Raw genomic sequence first — 6,000 nt, 5'->3', positions numbered from 1 at the left:
ATTTTCTCTGATTTCCCCAAACACTTGCAATTAATTAGTGGACCAGAGCCTTCACAAGCCTCTCTCTCTGCTGGAGTCGCACCCCTGCCAGGGCTGAGCTTGGCACAGATTTCGCTCACTGTTCCCAACTGTCCTGTGAGTCGGCTTCTTCCTCCCCGCACTTCTGCACCCCTGCCCGAAGCTCCGAGGCCGGGCCCTGGGGCTCCGGGGCTCTGGGGCTCCCACGGGGACTGGCTGTTCACACTGCAGCCACTCTGCAGAGAGACCCACCCCTGGCTTCCTCTCTCTCGGCCTCCTGGGCTGCGGGCCTGGACTTGGAGGTGAGTGGCCTCTGGGCTGGGAGGCGGGAGCAGCGTTCAGCAGGGGCTGTGGCCTCCCAGGGTCCCCATCCAGAACGATGTCCCCTTTGCTTTGTCACACTTGAGGCTTCCCGGATGGCATCAGATGGAATCAGGGCTGGGCCCCTCCCCGAGGCCAGAGGGCAGCGTTAGCAGGCACCACCATGGGAAAGGGCTCTGCCTGGAGGAAAGTGGCCCCTTATGGGTGTTGGCAACCACCACTGTGACATGGTCACTTTACACGGGGCCCAGGGAGGCAGCAGACCACAGCCTGGGGCCTGTCAGTGACGCTGGGGCTTGCTCACGGGGCACGCGTGTGTGTGTGTGTGTGTGTGTGTGTGTGCATGTGAGAAGTTCCTACACGGGGATGTGGGAGACACAGTGTCAATACTAATGAAGGCTTTTACAAAATAATTTTATGAATATTTTAAATAGGTCATGCATTTATTTATTTTTTAAGTGGGAATGAACTTTTCATTGTGGTAAAATATATATAACACAAAATTTACCATTTTCACATTTATAAATGTATAATTTAGTGTCATTAAATACATCCACGATGTTGTATAACCATCACCACTATTTCCGGAACTCGTTCATCATCCCAAACAGAAATTCCATCCCCATTAAGCAATGACTCCGCATCCCCTGTCCCCACGGCCCCTGGAACCTCTGCTCTACTCTCTGTCTCTGTGGATTTTCCTACTGCAGGTGCCTCATATAGGTGGAATCACACAGTATTTGTCCTTAGGGATCTGGTCCTTTGTATATCTTTGAAGAAATGTCTATTCAAGTCCTTTGCCCATTTTTTCATGCATTTATTTTTTAAAAAATAGCCCATGTTTCAACATTTGAAAGGTAGGAAAGGGCAGGAAGGGTAGGAAGGGAAATTGTTCCCTCCACCCCTGTGTCTCAGCCATCTCTCCTCTGCCTAGAGACAGCCAATGTCACCAGCTGCCTGTGTCCTCCCAGAGACATTCCAAGAACATACAAGCCACTGTACATACGCCCTTCTACCCGATGGCAGTACTGTGTTCTGTTCTGAGCTATGATTTCTTCACTTCATAATTATTGTGAGATTGTTTTGTATGGATTCATTCTCTTTGGACACATCATATTGATGCATTTTCTTTCTTGTGATTGAAATGTATCTTTGATGAGCGTAACAGAATAAGTTCCCCCTTGACGGACATTTAGGCTGTTGCTAATCTTTTGCTAATGTTATTCGGTGGGCATTTAATGAAAGAGAGGCCTTATGTTGTTGTCCCAGGTTGGGGCAGCGTGGACATGCCGTTTACATCCACGGCACAGACAGGAAAACTCTCCTGACATTCCATGTCTTCCCACACTTCCCAGCTCCTTGCAGGTAGGTGGGCCCTGTGTCTAGTGACAGCCCACAGACTGTGAGAAGTGATGTCTGAGAGCTCTGGGCAGTGCAAAGCCCATGTAGGATTCTCTAATCTCTCTCCCTCTGCCGTGGCAACTAAAGAGGGGGGATGTTCCAGGTGGCGAAACCGTGTGATGGGGGAGCCTCTGTCAGCCTGGATCCCTGCGGAGCTCTGTGGAGCAGAGTCTCCTGCAGACCCACAATGAACACTGGGACGTTTAGCAGCAGCAGCAAGTAAACTGCTGTGTTAAGCCGCTAGACATTTAGGTTGCTTTCTTCACCTGGCCTAGCTAATGCAGTCAGAATCTGTACACAGATGTCTGAGACATTAAATTTAATAAGCGATTTTTAAATGAAGGTTTATTAAGAAATTTCCTGGAGAGCCTCCGTGGAACTTGTGGAACTGCGGAGGCAGACAGAAATTCTTAGTAGAGCCACCCTGGGTTACCTCCATCTTTCCTTCCACCCCAGATGGTGTGTGACCCCTAAGTCACCTCTTACCACTGGACCTCTTGTCCTCAGCATGCTAACTGAGCACATCTAGGCTCTCTGTGTCTCATCCCTGCTCTTCTCCCTGACTTTGATCCTGGTGGGGCTCTGGGGAGCCCTTGCAAAGATCGGTATTTAACTGTCAAAATCACAGGAAGGGGCATGTAGTATGTAAAACCCAGAAATAATCTAAATGCCCAACAGTAAGGAATAGATTCAGTAATTTACGGCATAGTCATAGATTGAAACAGCCATTAAAAATGATATCAAAGAAAAAGAATAAAGAATAATGTCCATATTTTTATTAAGAGGACAAAAGCAGATTACAAACTAGTGTTTAAAGCTTAAAAAATACAGATCTGCGTGTAGAAAATGTGTACCATAGAAATGTGCAAATGTGGCCCCTTGAGTCCTTTCTAATTTTGCTAAAATAGAGTCTTTGGTTACAGAGCTCTCTCTCCACCCTTGCAGCGTCAGTTCCCACCAATGTGCTGAGGGCTCCCAAAGCTGGATTTCTTCCTAAGATCTCAACATTTTCCGAATGATTGGTTTATCACTTCCTTTTAAAATGTGCCATTTCTTTATGTTGCTGTCTCGGTCAGTAGTTCCACCCTCGACCCAAACCTTGGGAATCCTCCAGGGTGTCTCTACTTTATAAATCCAACGAGTTCACCAATTCCTTTTTATTGTTTCTCTCTAACATTCCTTAAAGTCTGTCTACTTCTCTCAATCTCTTTCAGCACTTTCTCTTGGGCCTTATTATTCTATTTCATAGGTGGACGTTTGTAGCCAACTCCACCCTGGTCACTCTCTGGTCCACTCTCACCTACCGCCATTGTTTGCACATACTGAAGTTAGAGTGGTCTTTCTACCAGGCAAGACCTGGCCATGGTACTCCCAACTTCAAACCTGCCACCTTGGACACAGTCTAATGTCTTAGCATGACATCTGATTCCTTAAAGGACCTGAACCAGCCATACCGGTGAGCCATCACTTTATGACTAACCTCTGTGCCCATCCATCTATTTATCCACCTATCCACCCACCCCTCCCCCATCCATCCCCCCATCCCCCCACCCATCCACCCACCTATCCATCCATTCACCCATCCAACTAAGTATCCATCCAACAGCACTTCTTTATGCATCCACATGACTTAGGAATAAAAACATCACTGTTCATTGGGACAACCAACAATTTCAGAGATCCCATATGGGAAGTTAAAGACAACAAAGTGAAACCAAACCAAACCAAACAACAAGGAATTCTGTCTCCCTTTCTTAATGCTTCCTATTTTTGTGGCCTGTTAGTTTTTCATGATAGCATCTCTTACCTGCTTTTATTCCTCTTCCCAACAGTTTGCACTTTGCGTGGGGTTAAAAGACCATCATTTGCACTGGAGGCCAGGAAGAAATCTACTCTTCGGATGCCTTTGTGAAATGTCTCTGTGATGGCCTCTGCTTGGTAAACTGGATCATCTCTCAAAGTACTCGTATAAATATTGTGCACACACAGAGGACGGGTCCTTCCGTTCTGGAGTTTGCAGTTCCTTGATCTTGGTGAAGTTAAAGGAGGAAAGGAAGAAACAAATTGCGAAGGCAAAAGACAAGGTCGGAAAGAAAAGCTTTATTTTATCCTAAGCCCTCAAAAAGAAATTTACAAACATTTGGATTTCTATTGTTTTTTTTTTTCTTTTTTAACAGAATGGGGCTTTGTCCGTGTGTTGTTCATTTAGAGGTTTATTTATTATTTATTTATTTTAATGCTGGAAAGCCCCGTGCAAGGAGGTGCGGAGCCCTAATGAGAACTCGCGGCTCAGGAGCGCTTCCAGCATTCCGCCCCCAGCCCCACGCGTCCCGAGGCTTCCTGGCATGCATATGCCTCATTACGGACACATGCCCTGTCATGTGTTATTCCTCACTTAGTGACAATTTGTCACTGTCACCCTTGACATGTCACTCCTCGGCAGACGGATTTGACTCCAGTGCCAAGTCTGACACTTGGATGAGAGGCAGTGGTAATCTGAATTGAAATAACGGGTCGAGAGTGGCTAATTTCACTCTGACACAATTCTAATACCACGTAAAGAGAGAGAAGTGCTGTATTTAAAGGGGAGGTTTTTTTTTTTTTTTTTTTTTTTTTAAAAAAAAAGCCTTTTCTCCCCTGTTCTCTCTCACTGAGTCTGAGTATTCAATTATTCTTTAGGATGATGCTTTTATTTTTGAAGGATTAAGTCTTGCATTTTAATAACATGCATTTTCAATTAAGCGCACTAAGATCCGTGGAGATAACTCTTACTTAAACTATAAGTAATAGTTGCATGTAAAAATTAGGAAACATTGTGCTTTAGATAAATTACATTCAAATTAGTTCTTATTATAAATAGGCTGGAGAATGGATTTTTTAGCTCCGGCTGGCCGAAGAGCCAACATTTGTATCTACTTCATTTGTTTAAATATATTTCAAGCCAGATTGGAATCCATACGGCCTGACATTAATTGAGTGCTGCCACATCAACGTATTCGAGTTTCATAAACCACCGAGGAGTGAGGTTTTACTGGCTCGAATTAGAAATATTCCAACCCTCTGACGCTAAAACGGTATTGTTTATGTAGTGATTCTTTAAGCCATCATTAAGTGGTATAAATCTTAATAAAATGCATTTAAACAGACCATATGCAGGGTATGGCTGTGTTTTAAAGAACTGTATTTTTTTTTTTCACTGAAGAGATGATTACATTTTTTTTTCTTGTGCAAAGAGATTCTTTTGTACGGTATTCTCCAGTAAACGCTGCTTTTCTTTTGCAAAGAGATGAGGCTGGGAGGCGAGGTTATTGTCGGTTTTCTCCTCTTCCTGCTCTGTCTGCCTTTTGGGGGACAGGAGGAGACAAAGGGAGAGCCGTTTCAGTATTTGTCCTGGGAGAGAGGATGGCAGTGCATAAACACATGCGGGCGGTTCCCTGCAAGGAGTCACCCGTACTTGGTCTTACTTTTATGAAGCCAGAATCCACTTTGCTCTGTTACACTAAGAATGGTAAACAGCGTGTTTTCGGAATTCCTGAGTTAGGGCTGTGACGATCCCTTCCATGGGTAGACCTCATGAGAGATGTGGAGACATCAGCAGAGGATGCTTGGTGACCAGGATACAGGCCAGGGGACTTGCAGAAATTCAGTGTCCAGCGGCACCAGGCCAGCACATCCCAGAGGCGAACACCTGTGCAACACGTATTCATTCCCCATCATGTATTTACTGAGTGCCTCTGATGTGCCAGGCACCAGGGATGCTGCGGCCAGAGAGCTGGGACTTGGACGGGTTAGATGGTCATTAATAATGGTACAGACGAAGGAGACTTATGCCGGGGAAAGGCAGGCATGATGGGAGCTTGGTCAGAGCAAGAGGGAGGGATGGGCTTTCCCTGAAGCCACATCTGGATAGAGGCTTAAAACACAGGCAGGAGCACACAGGTGATCCAAGGCAATGGTCGGGGCCCCGGCAGTGTCTGGGGAAGCTGGAACAGTAGGAGGCAAGACTTGGTGCTCAGAGTACACAGGGGACTGGAGTTGCTGGAGGAAATCAGAAGGAGCAGGAATCTGGGCAAAACTCCACCACATGCACTGACCTGATGGGCTATGGGACAGCTTTGCCGGCGGAGCTGACCACGCCAGGCCTCTGCCTGATTCCGGGTCAATGGGCCTGAGCTACACTTCTAAAAAATGTAGGCTCAGATATTGCTGCTATATAATCTTCCCTGTTTGGTGTGCTGTGCTGGACTTGCTGGAAGGAGA

The sequence above is a fragment of the Lemur catta genome, chromosome 1 (assembly GCF_020740605.2).
Source record: "Lemur catta isolate mLemCat1 chromosome 1, mLemCat1.pri, whole genome shotgun sequence".
Taxonomy (NCBI): domain Eukaryota; kingdom Metazoa; phylum Chordata; class Mammalia; order Primates; family Lemuridae; genus Lemur; species Lemur catta.
The sequence above is the reverse complement of the archived record's forward strand: the minus strand, read 5'-3'. Positions refer to the sequence as shown.